Consider the following 18349-nt stretch of genomic DNA (forward strand, 5'->3'; position numbering starts at 1 on the left):
GACTGTACTGTCCGACCTTACCCACCTTGCAGTGGTGGCATTTAATTTTTTTGTGATGCTTGAGTCCTTTTCCTGACAAAAGGAAGTGACCTCGGTCCCTGTCACCATCCCGAGGCCACTCTAGCTGTCACAAAAACATAACGTTTTTCAGCTTTAGCAGCACTTGCAAGTTCTCAGCTGCTACCCTAAACAGTCATAGAGGCCTCAGGAGGCCATTCTGTGCTCCAAAGAGCCCTCTCAACCCCTCGGCTCTGTCCCAAGGAGCTTCTCAGGACTCACTCCTTGGTCTCCCTCGCTCCCTTCTGCACAGGCCGGCCGAGCCCAGTGCTCTTCCCCAGAACTTCTACAAAAACACAAAATACAGCTATCAGGATTGCTATTAGCATGCCAGACATCGTGTATACAAGAAGCAGAGAGAACACCTCAACCTTTCTTCTGTAGGTGCACAGGTTGAAGGGCTGGTCACCTCAATACAATCAAGAATTGATTTTTGTCAGGGCTGTCCTGGAGTTGTAGGCATGGCTCAGTCCACTTCTGGCTTCCAGTACCTCAAAGGTGAGACTTCTGTGTGCAATAGCAGGCCCTTTTGTGGTGGGAATTCATAATTACCTCAAACTGTAGACTGCACACTGTCTCGCAAGCCTGGCCACAGCGCCACCTCCACATGTTTCCCCAGCACTAAGCACGTGTCCGGGGAGGAAATCCCGCTGTGTGGGGGGGCGTCTGTGTCTCTCGTCCATCACACACGCCAGCACAGAGGACCTGTCTTCACTTTGGCCAACTCTCTCCATCGTCGTCAAGCTCAAGCCCAGACCCTCTGCCCAAACTCAGCGAACGGCCGAGACAAGAAAAGGGCCACTGACAGCAGTTTAGCCGGGGACAGCTCTCTCTTTGGGGTTTTCTTTCTTTTCATCCTGTTAGTCTCCAGAGCTCCTTCATGTATTCTAAATCATGATATCTGTAATTATCCGTTTTCCCGTGTTATTGCCGCAGTAGCTACCTGAAGAAGTGAGTTGGATTTTGACATGAGGTAAAGAAGAAATGGGCTCTCTGGGCATAAGGACCATCATGGATGCGGTTCTGGGGGTTTCCTTAATAGAGTTCTTTGTGGCAAAAATCCAAGGAGCAGGGCTGGGATATTTGAAAAATGACACATACTACGGTCCCATCCCTGAAAATTCTGACTTAATTAGTTTGGGATGGGATCTGAGTATCAGGAGTTTTGCTTACTGGGTTTTTTGAATGTGTAGCAAGGTTTGAGAACCACCCTTGTAGGCAGTGGGTAGTCATGAAAAGTTTTTGAGCAGATGTGTGAGCTTATCTGATCTGCTTAAGACAATGCTAGTAGCTAAAGGCTGAGAGACCCCACTTCCAAGGTTGTGTCTCAGAGGGGAGTGTTTGCAGGGAGAACTTCTGAGTTACAGCCACCAGGTTTTGTCACTTGTTGGGCAGGTTAGTGAGAAGGAATCAAAAGTGGCTCCTGGAAGAGGACACGTTAACAGAAGGGAAACAGCAGGGACGACATATTGGGACGAAAGCTCATGAGTGTCCTTGGGGTCCTTATGTCTGAGCTGCCTGGGCCTGTGATAGAACCACCAGTGGGTGGGAGAGCAGGGCCACTGTCGCAGGTTCCTGGCGACACTGGGGGGACAGTGTAAAGGACATTAAGTGAGAGGAGCACCTTGTGTGGGAAAGGTGGCTGCAGGGATGTCATAGGCAGTGAGTGGTCAGTGGCGTCAGGCGGAGAGTTCAGGTGGGAACAGGGGCTGTTTTCCAGGAGGGGGGGAGCTGTAATGGGAGGTCCCGGCCACGTGGGAATACAGGCAAGAGCAAGACTCGTCTTGGAGGGAGTAGGGGCCATTTTTGTGTGTGAAACAGAAGTGATGGGAAGCACAAATGAGGACCACAGACACTACTACCCAATAGTGACACCTAACTGCCTTCAGCTCGATCTCAATCTTGATCTGCCTCCTTTTGTTCTTTTGTCCCCCATTTAAAAATTGTGTAAATTATGTACATACCAAAGGCTACAAGCCGGAACAATTAAGTTCGTGAACTCATCCTAGAAAAAGTGCTACACACCTCATTGCTGAATATCACTACGGTCACCTTTGAAGTCCTCCCTTTGGGAAGCTATGCACCAACGCCGGCTCCTATTCCACCCTTCAAAGCAACTTTGGTACTTTTGAGCTGTTGTATTACCCTTGATGTCCTGAATGTCATCAAAATGTCTTCCTTCCAATATTTCCTTTATCTTTGGGTAAAGAAAGAAGTCACTGGGGACCAGGTCAGGTGAGTAGGGAGGCTGTTCCAATACAGTTATTTGTTTACTGGCTAAAAACTCCCTCACAGACAGTGCATGTGAGCTGCTGCATTGTCGTGATGCGAGAGCCATTGATTGTTGGCGAAAAGTTCAGGTCATCTAACGTTTTCACACAGCCTTTTCAGCACTTCCAAATAGTAAACTTGGTTAACTGTTTGTCCAGTTGGTACAATTTCAAAATGAATAATCCCTCTGCTGTCAAAAAAAGGTTAGCAGGGCCGGCCGAGTGGCTCAGTTGGTTAAGAGCTCGCTCAAGAGTGTGAGCTCTGAGCAACAGCGGTTCGATGCCCGGCCTGAGCTGAGCAGCTGCTGAGCTGCCAACAGGTGGCAGGATGGCTCAGCTTAAAAAAAAAAAAGGTTAGCAACATTGTTGCAACAAGTTCGCAATTGTCAGACCTTGTGTGTGTAAACTCTCAGCCAACCTAAAATCTGGAGCATTACCAATATCCTTACTGCCTGTGTGCTCCTCATCACCCACCCATCCCTGGGTTCCCCACCGTCCTCAATTTCATGTTTGTCTTTCTCTTTTCACGTGGGACGTTACCGCATGTGTGTGTAACCACAGCAAGTCCTCAGTGTTGTCGATGGGTTCTGCGACTTTAAGTGACATGATATATAATGAAACCAATTTTACCACAGGCTAATTGATATAAACAGGAGTTAGGTTCTTCCAGCATCTTGTTCAGTGTTATAACAAAATGACGTTGAACAAAATGATGCTATTTGAGGACCTGCTGTTGATACAAATATATTGCTTAGTTTTGCTTGTTTTCAGCGTTTATAAAAATGCATCACATATATATATTTTTTAATCTGTGAACGGGCTTTTCATTCATCACTATGGATCCAACATTCATATTATTTTATGTCTGATGGCCTATTTACTGTGACTGCTGTCTGGCAGTCCCTTGTGTGACTATAATGGGATACATCTGTCCATTGTCTTGTAGGTGCGCCCTGGATGGTTTCCGCTTTTTGGCATGTGCAAAGGGCTACAGGGAGTCCCCTTGGCTCAAGTTTTGGGGCACAGGTGCACATGCACTCAGGTATGGAGGGCATGTGCCTAGGTGCGGAGTGCTGAATCATAGAGAATGCAGATGTGCAGATTTATGAGGGGATGTCACTTTATTTTCCATAATGGTCATCTCAATTTATACTCATAGCGCATTCTCAACAACTTGGTATCAGGCCTTCTTAATATGCAAATGGAGGTGAAAATCTGTGTTAAAATTAAAATTCATGGTTTTAATTTGTATTCTTCTAATAACCATTTGGCTCAGTATCTTTTCCTTTTTCTTTTTCTTTTTTTGCCTTTTGTGTTTTCTGTCAAATGACAACTCATGCTTGTTGCTCATTTTTCTGTTGGGTTGATTTGTAATACAAATTATTGGTTTGTAGTAGTTCCTTATGGTTTTGGAATCCAAACCCTTTGTTACTTAAATGTTACCCCCTCATCTACCAAGCTTTGGTTTGTCTTTCTCATTTTCTTATGAGATCTTTTGATCAACAGAGGTTCTTATTTTAGGAATGCATCCCCTAACCTGAGGTCATACAGATGGCTTTCTTTTTCACCTGTAAAATGTGTAAAAGTTTGCCTTTCACAGGTAAGCCTTCCAATATCAGGAAGTGGGTGTCTCGTATGCGGCACAGGCAGGGCACTGGTTTCTCGCCCGTGTGGTGACCAGTGGCCCCAGCGCTATGCATGGAACAGCCTGTCCTGTTCTCACTGGTCTGGGATGCAGTGTCTGATACACTGTAAATCTCCACAAATCAGCGGTTCTCAACCTGTGGGTCGTGACCCCTTTGGGGGTCGAACGACCCTTTCACAGGGTCGCCTAAGACCATCGGAAAACAAAAAGATATTTACATTACGATTCATAACAGTAGCAAAATTACAGTTCTAGAGCAGTAATAAAAATAATTTTATGGTTGGGGGTCACCATAACATGAGGAACTGTATTAAGGGGTCGCGGCATTAGGAAGGTTGAGAACTGCTGCCATAAATCTATGAGCCTATTTTGGGCTTTTCTAATCTGGTTTATTCTCGAGCTGTCTCAGTTTCTATAGCTTCATAATAAGTCACACTACCTGGGAGGGCAGGTGCCCACAATGGCTCCTCCTTTAACAGTTTCATGAGAAGTTTTGTGTGGGTATTCTTAGCCTTTGGTTAATAAATTTTAAAATTAGTGTGTCAAGTTTATTGATAAAAGCTGTTAGAGTTTTGATCAGAACTGTAAGGAATCTGTAAGTCAGTTTGGCGAAAAGTGACACCTTGTGAGCTGAATCTTCCTGTCCATAAACACCGCGTGTCACTCCATCCAGTTAGGCCCTCTTTAAACGCTTCCAATAAGAGTCTATAATTTTCTCGATTCAGGACTTGCACATTTCTTGCTAGATTTATTCCTGGTTACCTTATATTTTCTGTTGCTGTTGTACATGATAATTTTTTAAAAATAACATTTCTAATTGATGCTGTGCATAACAATGCGATAGGTTTTTGTGAGCTGATGTTATACTGATTTACTTTACTAGGTTCATTTGTTTCGAATAGCTTGTCACTAGGTTCTGTGGTGTTTTCTATGTAGAAAATCATACCATTTACAAGTAATGACTATTGTATTACTTCCTTTCCAGTGTCATTTCTTTTCTTGCCTTGCTTTGCTAGTTTATCCCTACACTGCAGTGATGGGCAGGACCAGTCACGGTGGCTCTCCTTGACTTTTTCCTTGCTTTAAAGGGAATGTTTCTAACATTTCCCATCAGGGAAGATGTTTACTGCATTGTTTTTTTTTTTTTTTGGTATGTTCTTTATCAGGTTAAAGAAATTTCAATCTAGGTGGCTGGGTAGCTCAGTTGGTTAGAGGGTAGTGTTCATAACAGCAAGGTTGCCGGTTCGATCCCCACATGGGCCACTGAGCTGCGCCCTCCACAGCTAGATTGAAACAACTACTTGACGAGGAGCTGATGGGTATGTTCCCCAATAAAAAATAAAAAAGAAAAAAAGAAAATTTCAATTTAAGTCTCTTAAAAGATTTTTATGACTATTTTAGGATATTATCAAATGCTTGTCTGCATCTATTGAGGTAATCATAGGGGTTTTCTCTTTTGTTAAAATAGTGAAAAATGTATATATAAAACTAATTTAAATTATGCATTCCTGGGGTAAATCCAATTCAGCCACTAGGTTTTTAGGTAGCTAATATTTTCCTTACTATTTTTACATCCATGTTCGTGAGTAAGAATGGTCCACAAGTAGCCCTCCTGGGTTATCCTTGCTGAATTTGGCACCAAGGCCAAGCCAAGGCCACCTTGGGCTCATGGGATGAGCTGGGAGCTTTCCCTTTGTTCTGTTTCTAGTTCTATTTTTGGAAGTGTGGAATGATCTATTTCTTGAAAGTTTGGTGTAACTGGCCATTACAACATTTCAGTCTTAGTATTTCTTTGTGGGAGGATTTTATCATAGTGGTTGGATTTCGTTCCTAGTTATAGACCTTCTATTTCATCTTGAGTCATTTATGGAAACCATTTTCTAGGAATTTGTCAGTTTCTTTGGATCCATTTTTGTTTCTTTGTACCATCATAAATTGGATGTTTAATACATTGATTTAGCCTTTCTTATTTTAAAGTAAAACGTCAATGCCATAAGTGTCCTATGAAGTATCGCTTTTGCTTTATCTCACTTATTTTGATGTGTAGTCTTTTCATTATCGTTCAATTATTCTTTAAATCCACTATGATCTTTTTCTTTGACAACTGTGTTATTTAGAAGTATTTTTATTTTATTTTTTAAAGGTTTTTATTAAAAAATATAGCTAACATACAACATTATATCAATTTCAGGGTTACACCATAGTTATTCAACATTTATATACCTAAAGAAGTGATCACCGTGATAAGTCCAGCAACCATCTGACACTGTCCCACGCTATCACAATATTATTGACTATATTCCCCATGCTGTACATTACATCCTCATGTCTTATTTGTTTTATGCCTGGAAACTTGAACCTCTTATTCCCCTTCACCTTTTTTCCCCTTTAAAACATTTTCAATTACAGTTAACATTCAATATTATTTCATATTAATTTCAGGTGTACAGCATAGTTGATCGACATTTATATAATTTCAGAAGTGATCCCCTGACTGGTCTAGTACCCATCTGACACCATACGTATAGTAGTTATTACAATATTATTGACTGTATTTCTTAGGCTATACCCTACATCCCCATGACTACTTTGTAACAACTAATTTGTACTTAATCCCTTCCACTTTTTCACTCACCTCTCCCCCCTCCCATCTGGCAACCATCAAAATCTTCTCTGTATCTATGAGTTTGTTTATTTTGTTCTTTAGATTCCACATATAAGCGAAATCACACTGCATCTGTCTTTCTCTGATGGACACTCCGCTCAGTACAACACCCTCCAGGTCCATCCATGCTGCCACGGACGGCAAGGACCCACTCCCTTCCCTGGCTGAGCAATATTCCACTGTATATATGCACCACCTCCTCTTTATCCGTTCATCCATCAACAGACACCCAGGCTGCCTCCACATCTTGGCCATTGTAAACAACGCTGCAATGAACATATGAATGCACATGTCCCCTTGAAGTAGCTTTCTGGGTTTCTTCAGATAAATACCCAGAAGTGGTATTACTGGGTCCTTCTTTGTCTCTTGTTGTAGCCTTTGTTTTAAAGTCTATTTGGTCTGGCATAAGTATTTCTAACCCAGCTTTTTTTTTTCCATTTCCATTTTCATGAAATATCTTTTTCCATCCCTTTACTTTCAGTCTGTGTGTGTCTTTCGATCTGAAGTGAGTCCCATGTAGGCAGCATATGTAAGAGTTTTGTTTTCTTACCCATTCAGCCCTCCTATGTCTTTTGATTGGAGCATTTAATCTATTGAAAGTAATTGTTGGTCGATATCTAGCTATGGCCATTTTATTATTCATAATTTTGATTTTTTTCCATCTTAAAGAAGTTCCTCTGTGATTCCTTGTAATTCTGGTTTGGTGGTGATAAACTCCTTTAGCTTTTTCTTATCTGGGAAGCTCTTTACCTGTTCTTCGATTTTAAATGATAGCTATAAAAAAAATAAAAATAAATAAATAATAGCTCTGCTGGGTACAGTAGTCTTGGTTGTAGGTCCTTGCATTTCATTACATTGAATATTTCCTGCCAATCCCTTCTGGCCTGCAGAGTTTCTGTTGAGAAATCAGCTGACAGTCTTATGGGGGCTCCCTTGTAAGTTACTAGTTGCCTTCCTCTTGATGCTTTTAGGATTCTCTCTTTGTCTTTAACCTTTGCCATTGTAATTATAATGTGTCTTGCTGTGGGCCTGTTCGGGTTCATCTTGTTTGGGACTCTCTGCGCTTCCTGGGCTTGTATGTCTATTTCCTTCACCAGGTTAGGGAAGTTTTCAGTCATTATTTCTTCAAATAGGTTCTCAATCTCTTGCTGTCTCTCTTCTCCTTCTGGTTCCCCTGTGGTGCAAATGTTGTTATGCTTGATGTTGTCCCAGAGGTCTCTTAAACTATCCTCATCTTTTTAAATTATTTTTTTCTTTTGCTGTTCCAATTGGGTGTTTTCTGCTGCCTTGTCTTCCAAATCACTGATTCAGTCCTCTGCTTCATCTAGTCTGCTGGCGATTCCTTCTTAGTGCATTCTTCATTTCAATTATTGTATTCTTCACTTCTGACTGGTTTTTTTTAATCGTTTCTATGTCTTTTTTTTTATGCTTGTTCTCTGTTTGTTGAAGTTCTCACTAAGTTCCTTGAGCATCCATATAACCAGTGTTTTGAAGTCTGTCTCTCGTCGGTTGCTTGCCTCCATTTCATTTAGTTCCTTTCCTGGAGTTTTCTCCTGTTCTTTCATTGGGCTGCATTTTTTTGTTTCCTCATTTTGGCTGCTCCCTGTGTTTGTTTCTATGTATTAGGTAGATCTGCAATGTCTCCTAGTCTTGGCCAGGTGGCCTTAGGAGGTCTGACAATTATGTTTGTAAACTTGTTGCAACGATGTTGCTAACCTTTTTTGATATCAGAGGGATTATTCATTATGAATTTGTACCAACTAGACAAACAGTTAACCAAGTTTACTATTTGGAAGTGCTGAAAAGGCTGCGTGAAAAAGTTAGACGATCTGAACTTTTTGCCAACAATCAATGCACCACGACAATGCACCAGCTCACACGGCACTGTCTGTGAGGGAGTTTTTAGCCAGTAAACAAATAACTGTATTGGAACACCCTCCCTACTCACCTGATCTGGCCCCAGTGGCTTTTCTCTTTTTAAGATAAAGGAAATATTGAAAGGAAGACATTTAGATGACATTCAGGACATCGAGGGTAATATGATGACAGCTCCGATGGCCATTCCAGAAAAAGAGTGCCAACACTGCTTTGAAGGGTGGACTAGGCGCTGATGTCAGTGCAGCTCCCCAAGGGGAGTGCTTCGAAGGTGACCGTAGTGATATTCAGCAATGAGGTATGTGGCACTTTTTCTAGGATGAGTTCACAACTTAATTGTCAGACCTCATATGTAGTAGGTGCCCTGTGTGGCCCGGTGGTGCAGTCTGCCTTGTCACTTGCACTGGGTGCTCCAGGAGTGTCCGTTGTGTGGGTTCTCTGTGCCCTCCTGATATAGTTGATCCATGATTGCTATTGGTGGGATTGACCCTCAGGCTGACTGGCTGTGGGGTTTGGCCACATCCACAGCTTACGGGCTGCTGTGCAGGGGGCTTACCCTGCTGAGTGGGATTCACCCCAGCGGGCTCTGGTGCCTGTTGAGACCACCCCTAGTGTGTGCCACTTGTGTGGCTAATTGGGTGGTGCTCTGCTGTGGTTGAAGCCAACCTGCAAGTATGTTGGTTTTGAGGTTTCTTGGGAGGGCTCCGGTGCAGGCCAGGTCACTCACTGCCTGTGACTGGTCGGGGACTACCTGGTCAGAGCTACAAAGTGATCCACAGTCAGTTGCTGCCTGTGCTAAACCTGGAGGCATGTGGGAGAGGCCACGCTGCAAACCGAGGACGGCTGCTACCAGCACCGGGCCTGGGGTAGCGCCATAAAAAGCCAGGACACCCCGAGGCCTGCTGCCACCTGCCAGCTTCCATAAGGCTCAGCTGCTGATAGAACCTCCTGCAGCATGGAGGTGGGTGGGGCAGGGTCCCAGGGAGTCAGCAGGGTGGAGCAGTGGAGCTCCCGGGCCAATCAGATTCAGATTTGGCCATTGCTGTGGGGGGAGAGCTCAACACAGGAAAGATGGCGTCCACCTGCCGGCTGCGGGGGAGGAGGACCCTTCGCAGGGAAAGTGCGAGTATCTTCCAGCTCATACCCTGAAGCCACACATCTGTCTGCCCCTCCAGACGCCTCCGACATTCCCCAAGTCACCGTTCCTCCCAGGAGCCCAAGGTGCATGCCTGCTAGCGAGCGAGTCTGCGCACAGTCCCTTTAAAAGGACACCTGGGTTTCCCGCCGCCTTCCGTCCCACCTGGATGGTTGGAATCCCCACTGTTGTTCACAGCCAGAAGTTATGGGGGCTCCTCTCCCCGGCACCAGTACTCTGGGCTGGGGAGCCTGGAGTGGAGCTGGGGTCCTTCGCTCCTCCGTGGGACACCTCTGTGGCCGAGATATCTCTCCCAGTTTTCATCTGCCACTCAGAGGTTTGGGGCCGGCCTGTTTCACACCACTGCCCCGCCTACCTCTCTAAATGTGGCTGCTTCTTTACATCCTTAGTTATAAAGCTTCTGTTCAGCCAGACTTCAGATGGTTCTCCAGGCTGATTGTTCTATAATTTAGTTGTGATTTTGATGTGTTTGTTTAATGAGGCAAGCAGTGTGTATCAGCTCTACCGTTTTGGATCTCTCTAGAAGTACATTTTAAAATGTCCAAATGCATGGGGTTTCTCTCCATCTTTTATTGTTGATTTTTAAGTTAATTGCATTATGGTTAAATAGCATAATCTATATGACACTATTGGGTTGTCGGAAAAGTCATGATGCATTTTTGCAACGAAAAACATAGAAAAAATGCGTGATGACTTTTCTGACAACCCAATATTTCTTTGAAATTTAACACAGTCAGTGTAATTCCAGGATATGGTTAATATGTGCTTCAAAAGAATGTGTATTTTTTCCTTATTTGATTCAGGATTCTGTATCTACCCAATAAACCAAGCTTGTTGAATGTGTTATTCAAATTTCCTGTGTTTTTGTTCGTTTGCTTTTTTTTTTTATTGACCAGCAATGTTGAGAGATATTGAAATCTCTCATTATGATAGTGACTTGACAATTTCTCTCTGTAGTTTTAATACATATATACAGAGGGTTCTGAAAAAATGTATACACATTTTAAGAAAGGAAAAAACTATTAAATTTGTAATATTCAATATATTTGATAACAAAAGATAAATACAAGTAATGTTTGACTTCTGCAATTACAAGAGGTACTCAAAGTGGTTCCCATCAGTGTCCAGACACTTCTGATTATGGCGAATTTCTGCTTGAGCAAAGTTGACCAAAGTGTCCACTTGTATACATTTTTTGGTATCCCCGGCATATGTATATTACATAGGTATGTATATGCATATATATATATATATATAACTTAATTATATATAATATATTACATATAAACTATATATATAGTTTTATAATGTATATACACACAGTGTACACACATATACACAAATACGGAGAGAAACAGAGAGGCTGCTATTAAAGGTATAATCACTTAGAACTTTTATATCCCTGATAAATTGAACCTTTTTTTATCATGTAAAGTCCTCTATATCCTAAATAATGCTTATCTCTTAGAATGTAGTTTGAAGTACTATGACTATTTTAGCTTTCTTTTCATAAATGTTTGCCTGGTATATTCTTCACTTTTAGTCTTTTTATACTTTTAGTTTAGATATTTCTCTTATACATATAGCTAGACTTTTCTTATTCATTTTGACAATCTCTATCTTTTAGCTGGTAAGGCCAAAACATTTATATTTAACCTTCCGATTTTTCTATGGATTTTTTCTTTCCTTTATCATCTTTCCCACCCCCCTTGGGGATATATTGAGATCTGCTTTTCTGTTTGTTTTCTTATTTTATTTTTTCTTACTCCATTCTTTTGGTGATCACCATTGAAATATTAGCTTGTATTCCTAACTTAATGCATTTAAAGTTAATATTCCAATTTCCTTCTAAACAGTATGTAAGTCTTAAAATACTATACCTCTGCTGTCCTCCAGACTTACACACTGTTATTGTCCAATATTCTTGTTCTGCATCTTTATTTTTCATTTAAAAGACATTATTCCATTGGATTCTTGTTTCCTGGTTGTTGAAATACATCGGTCTCATTGTGACTTTGCAGGCGATCTGCCCTCTCTCTGTCCCCGTTGTTCATAATTTCGTTGCAATGTGTCTAAGGGTAGATTTCTTTTTGTTTATTATGTTTGGAATGTATTGTGGATTCATGAATTTCATTAGTTCTTAATTCTCTAGCATTCTCTCTCTAAACATTTCTTCTTCCTTTTTAGTCTCTCTGGAGCTCTGAATAGATATTTGTTAAATCTTCTTGTTTTATAATTTATCTCTCTCATCCTTTTATGTTTTCTTCTTATTTCTCTGCTCAGCATTCTGGGAAATTTCTTCAGATGTAGCCTTTTGTCATCTATGTGTAATCTGATAACTCATCTTTTGAGACTTTTCTTCAAAAATTGTAATTTTCATTTATTAAGCTTATATTTGGACATTTTTCAAATATGCCTGTTCATTTACAATCTCTTTTTACTTGCTCGGTCTTTATAATTTTATCTTTTTTCTGTACTAGTTCGCACCTAATTTTTAAGATTCTGAAGCTGATCACTGAATAATCGACCTCTTTGTGGGACTAAATCTGTCTTGTGTTTGTAGTCTCCCCACTGATGCTTGTTCATAGAAGTGCTTTACCTTCCTGGCTGGTGCCCTTGGACTGTGAGCTCGCATTTGGTTGATGTTTATCTGTGGGCATCCTGGTGACATTTGTATGGCCCCAGGTGGGGGCACTTTTGAATCCTGCCCAGGTAGGAGCCTGGAATGCACCTCTGCTGCAGGGCCAGGAGCCCAATACTTCCCTCCTGCCTTGCCTGCTGTCAGCGGTCCTGACACCAGAAAGTCCTCTGAGACAACCCTGCTTTTAGACTTTCTGACTGGAGTTTCCTCCCCCAGATTCAGCTCGATGGTTTCCTCGGCTTGGGAGCCTTCAAGACACCCCCTCCTTTCTTCGAGCCTGCACTGGCATGGACAGTTCAGTCTGAGAACCTACTTGTCTGCAGTGGGTGGGCTCTCCAGAGGGTCCAGACTGCCGTGTGGCCCAAAGTGCAAGTTCTTCTCTTTGATTTTTTTTGCCTGTTTTTAAGTGGATCAAATAGACCAAAGGGGAAACCGTTCTCCTCCCCTTCCCCTCCTCCACTCCCCCCTCCCCCTTCTTCTGTTTTCTTGGGCCTGTTTTTCAGGATACAGCACTGATCTTAGAGGAGTCATGTGCTCACAGTCCTTTTTATTTTGATGAGTGGGGCAGAGGGAAATGTGGAAACAGAGCCAGTCCCTGTTAGTGGGAGAGCCCCATTGGCATGTCTGGGAGCAAGATGCTTCTGACGTAAGAATTTTAAGTCACTTGGAGGAGACAGCTCCATGAGAGACGGGGTGTCTGCAAACACACAATACATGTTTGTATAGGATGTTATTACATGATAGATTTACTTTACAGCAGCTGCGCTGAACAACACAAGACAGACCTTGAACAGCGTGTAGCTCTAGGCCTGTTCTAGCTTCATCAACTACTTACTGCCTCTGCTAGCAGCGCCATGGGCTTGGCTGCACAGCACTTGCTGTCAGTAAAATGGCTCTTAGAGAAGAGAGGAGTAATGAAAACAAAGGTATTTTGGCTAAAAGGAACATGCTCTTGTTTTTAAAGGAGCAGTAGTATTCTGTGAATTTGGAAAGGGAAGGACAGCTGGGAATGCTGAAGTGGTCTGTCTGCTGTCTAGCAGCCGGCAGGGTCACAGCATCTGTGGTTTGTTACTTGCAAGAGCAGCTGGCGTGCTGTGCGGGCTGATTTGAATAAAGGATAGAACATGCCGATGTCTAACCATCATCAGAAACATTCCTTTTAAATCATGCCGCAAGTGGACCAGAATGGAGGATACACATCAGAACCCAGGCCAGCCTCCCTCGCCGCCTGCTCCACCAGAACCCTGTGCGATGCATCCTATCCTAACAGTGACTTTCCCAGGAATAGTTCTTAGTCCTTTGAACCAACTAGGTAATCATGAGAGGAGAAATAGGCTGTAATTCTCCTACTCTTTGTTTTTATTGCTATACTTTCTAGTGAAGGGAAATGCTATAAAGTCTGTGGTTAGTTTTCCTACTGGAATATCCCATGGGATTATGATTCTCGGGCAGCCCACGGAGTTAGACGGATGCAATCTTGTCCCAGAATTTTCTCCAGGCATATTGTTAATTATAGCAGAGAAGAGATGGCATTGAAATGTTTTACTATTTGAGACTTCCCACGTGGCTTGGGCTTAATTTTATTATTATTTCAAGTCAGGTGTTAAGAGACTATTTCAGCGTGCACCTGACTCACATCTCCAGGCCATACTGTTTCACTTCAGACTCACTTGATCAGTTCAGAACGAGAGAGTGAGCCTTTGTCCTAGACTGAGAGCTTCTAGGCGACTTGCAGCTTTTCTGGCACCTGCGACACACCCACCGAACCCATTTCACGGGTGGGAACCAATGGCCCAACACACTGATTGTACCCAGCGTGCTCGCCCTGGCACAACGCGGCAGGCTGTTGACCGTTGCAGGCTATAATGCAGGCTTGGCAGCTGGAATAAGTATTTTTTTTTTTGGAAAAATGAGCACAGGACTCATTTGATTTTACATCATCGGATGGGTATAAAAAAGCCTTTAAAAGAGAACTCAGGGGCCGGCCGAGTGGCGCGATGGTTAAGAGCTGGCTTGGGACGCCAGAGGGCCCTGGTTCGGATCCCACACAAGGGCCAGTGACACTGCCCTCCACAGCTAAGATGCTGAACAACAGCTCAACCTGGAGCTGGGCTGCCATGAGTCACCGGCGACGGCGTAGGCTGCAGTCCCTGTGGCAGTGGGTTTCCATGGGCTACCGTGTGTAGCCGGCAGCCAGCGTGAGCGGCCAGCAGCCGCAGTGAGCGGCCGTCCAGAAGCCGGCGACTGATCTTCCTCGCCGGGGAAGAGCGCAATGATGGTGCCAACTTGTGCCAGTGAAGCAACGTCCTCCACAACTAGATTGAAGAACAAAGCAACAGCAACTTGTCTGTTCCCCTTCCCCGATTCCCCAACGCTGTTCCCTTTCCCTCAATTCCCCAATAAAAATCTTAAAAAAAAAAAAAAGAGAACTTGGGCTCTAGGCTGAAAGAAGCTCGTCTGTGCTGCTTGTGGGAGTGTTTCTTCTGTGTATTAAAACACATCCTGTAGGAGTGACTGATAGTTTATTTGAAGATTGATTAAAAAGAATCCCAATCATTTAGATGTGTATGCTGAAGTATTTACAGATGAAATGATATGACACCTGGGATTTATTTCTCAATAATTCGGTTTAGGGAATGGTGGGTATGACTGAAACAAGGTAGGTTCTGTCCTGATAATGGTTGGAGAGGGGTCATAGGAACATGAAGGTTTTTGCATATATTTAAAAACTTTCATAGTAAAAACATTTTAAATATTGTGTGAGAGGAAATAATCCGTATAAATTCTACGTGTAATTTATTTGTGAATTACCTTCTAATTTGCTTCTCGTCTCATGGCTGCCAAGTTTCCATTACAGCCACTGGAGAGAGAGTTTACAAAAAGCAAGTCCCAAGGTGACCATCTTTGTGTAATTCAAAACAGAGAATGGGTTGGAGTGATTGCCTGTCAATCCCTTCTCTGTTTTGAATCCAGCACAAAATAGACATGAGAATATACCATGGGGTTGAGAGAGTGCTTAATAGAAAGAAATCTCTCTCCAGTGACTCTTTAAAATGTTAGTTTGTGTTACATTTTACGATATAGACAAGAATAGTTTTAGAATTTCAAGTTCCATTCCATTGATCTTTATGTCTGTCCTTCTGCTAACACCCAACCATCTTGGTTATGGTGGCTTATAGGAAGTTGAAATCCCAGAGTGTCAAGTCTCCAAATTTGTTCTTTTTTGAGGATTTTTTGGGTTATTCCAGGTTCTTTTCATGTACATATAAATAATAGGATCAGTTTGTCAATTTCTACAAAAACATGCTGGAATTCTGATAGTGATCACATTGAATCTATAGCAATTTGTGGAGAACTGACATGTAAACAATGCTGAATCTTTCAACCTGTGAGCATGGAACGTCTCTCCATTTATTTAGATCTTTCATAATTTCCCGCAGCGATGTTTTATAGTTTTCAGTGAAATATTCTTGCACTTTTTTGTTACATTTAATACTAAGCATGTTATTCTCTTTGATGCTATTGCCAATGGAATTGTTTTCCTGATTTCATTTTCAGGAAATGTTTATTGATAGTATATGAAAATAGAATTGATTTTTGCATAATGATCTTGTAACCTGAAATCTTGATAAGCTTGTTTATTAGTTCTAGGTTTTTGTTTGTTTGTAGATTTCTTAGAATTTTCTACACACAGGATCCGGCTATCTGTAAATATTGGGTTGTTGGAAAAGTCATGATGCATTTTTGCAATGAAAAACATAGAAAAAGTATGTCATGACTTTTCCGACAACCCAATAGTTGTATTTCTTCTTCTCAATATTGATGGTTTGGGCTGGCCGATTGCCGCGTTGGTTAAGAACTGGCTTGGGACGCCAGAGGGCCCTGGTTCGGATCCCACATATGAGGGCCAGTGACACTGCCCTCCACAGCTAAGATGCTGAACAACAGCTCAACCTGGAGCTGGGCTGCCGTGAGTCGCCGGCGACGGCATAGGCTGCAGCCCCTGTGGCAGTGGGTTGCCATGGGCTACCATGTGTAGCCAACAGTCGCCGTGAGCGGCCATCCAGAAGCCGGCGACTGATCTGCCTCGCCTGGGAAGAGCGCAATGATGGTGCCAACTTGGGCCAGTGAAGCAACGTCCTCCACAACTAGACTGAAGAACAAAACAACAGCATCTTGTCTGTTCCCCTTCCCCGATTCCTCAGCACTGTTCCTAGCCCCCAATTCCCCAATAAAAAAAAATATCTTAAAAAAAATATCGATGGTTTAATTTATTTTCCTTTCTTTCTTTCTCTTCCTTCCTTCCTGGGGGGTGGTGCCGGCCCAGCATGGTGTGGGGCAGACCAGGTGGGAACAGATCTCTCCGCCTTGTGCACAGGTGGGGCTGTGACGTCAGCTGTGACGTCAGCTGTGACGTTAGTTGCAGGATGTTGACATGTCCATTCTCAAGTGGAGGATGTTCCTTTCTAGTTCTTATTTATTGAGAGTTTTTAAAATCATGGATAGGTGTTGGATTTTGCCAATGATATTTTTCCACATGTATTGTTGATTGATTTTCAGATGTTGTCCAACCTGCACTCCTGGGGAAAGTTCCATTGGTCATCGTTTATAACCCTTTCAGTGTGTTGTTGGATCTGGTTTGCTAATATTTTAAGGATTTTGTGTCGATGTTCATGAGAGATGTTGGTGTGAAGTTTTCTTTTAATGCTTTGTCCAGCTTTGATATCGGTGTGATCCTGGCCTCACAGAATGAGTTGGAAAGTGTTACCGCCTTTTTTTCTGAAAGAGTTGTCTAGATTGTTATCACTATTTCTTTAAATAATTTGATGGAATTCACCAGCGAAGCCAGCTGGGACTATGCTTTTCTTTGAGAGACGATTTGAAATCACCAATTGAATTTCTTTACTTGTTATAGGTCCTTTCAGATTGTCTATTTCTTCCTGAGTCAGTTTTGATCATTTGTGTCTTTCTAGGAATTTGTTCCTTTCCTCGTCATTGACATAAAGTTGTCCATAACGTTCCCCTGTAATCCTTTTGTTTTCACTGTGGTTGGTGGATAGTCCCTCTCTCGTTGCCGACGTGGCTAATCGTTCAGCCTCCTCAGTTAGTCGATCTCAGGGTTCCCAACTGCTGGGGTTTGAGGCTCAGTCACTGAGCGGCAGGCTGTGTAGTGCGTTGTGCACTGGGGCGGACGTCTCTGCCCCCCCCCCCCTCCCGCACCCTTCCTGAAGCTCACTCACAGAAAGGCGAGCTTAGCGGCAGGAACAGGCCTGAGGGGCGCCTGCCCTCCTCAGGTCTCGGGGTCATACTTCGGCCGCGTGCATCGCAGCGGGAGCACGCCGCCTGCAGGACCCGCCGCAGCCGCTCTGCGTTCTGCACGCGCGGCTGTTCCGCGCGGCACCCACACCTGTGGCTGTGTGCGCGGAGGCTGCATCTCAGTCGGAGGATGAATGCTCGAACCCTAAATCATAATAATTACTGTTTCTGGTGAGTGTGCATCCACTGACAAAGACCTTTACAAAATAATTGCACTGATCAATCCCCTTCGAGCTGCAGGGGGAGAGCCGAGCTGGGGCGTGATGGGAACATTGTGGGGCCTGTAATGTGTCCTGTTAGCGAGTGTAATTGTGAGGAATAGATCGTGTTAACACGCCTGACGTAGTGTCTTGTAATAACACATGGTTTCCATCAAGCTGCAGATGTTCCCGGCCGCCCTGGAATCCAGCGCCGACTCTGACCGCGCCGCCCGCCCTGCACGGGCCCGGCGGGCACACGCGCGCTCCGAGGCTGCAACTGCAGCGCGGAAGCTCTTTTTAGGGAGAAGTGGCCTTAACCAGCAACAGCTTTTTAGAATAGCAGCTAAATGAGCCCTGGGGAAACGGTGCTTGCTTTGCAAACACACGTGAGCGTGTCTGTCTCAAGACTCTCGGTTCCTGGATGTACACTTTGTGTCCCCAAAGACAAAGCAAAGGGAAGGACGCCCACCGCGCTCCCGGGGACGTCCTGTGGCCAGAAGGCGTGAGCAGGGGTCTCTTCCTGG

The sequence above is a fragment of the Hipposideros armiger genome, unplaced genomic scaffold (assembly GCF_001890085.2).
Source record: "Hipposideros armiger isolate ML-2016 unplaced genomic scaffold, ASM189008v1 scaffold_77, whole genome shotgun sequence".
In the NCBI taxonomy this organism is placed as follows: domain Eukaryota; kingdom Metazoa; phylum Chordata; class Mammalia; order Chiroptera; family Hipposideridae; genus Hipposideros; species Hipposideros armiger.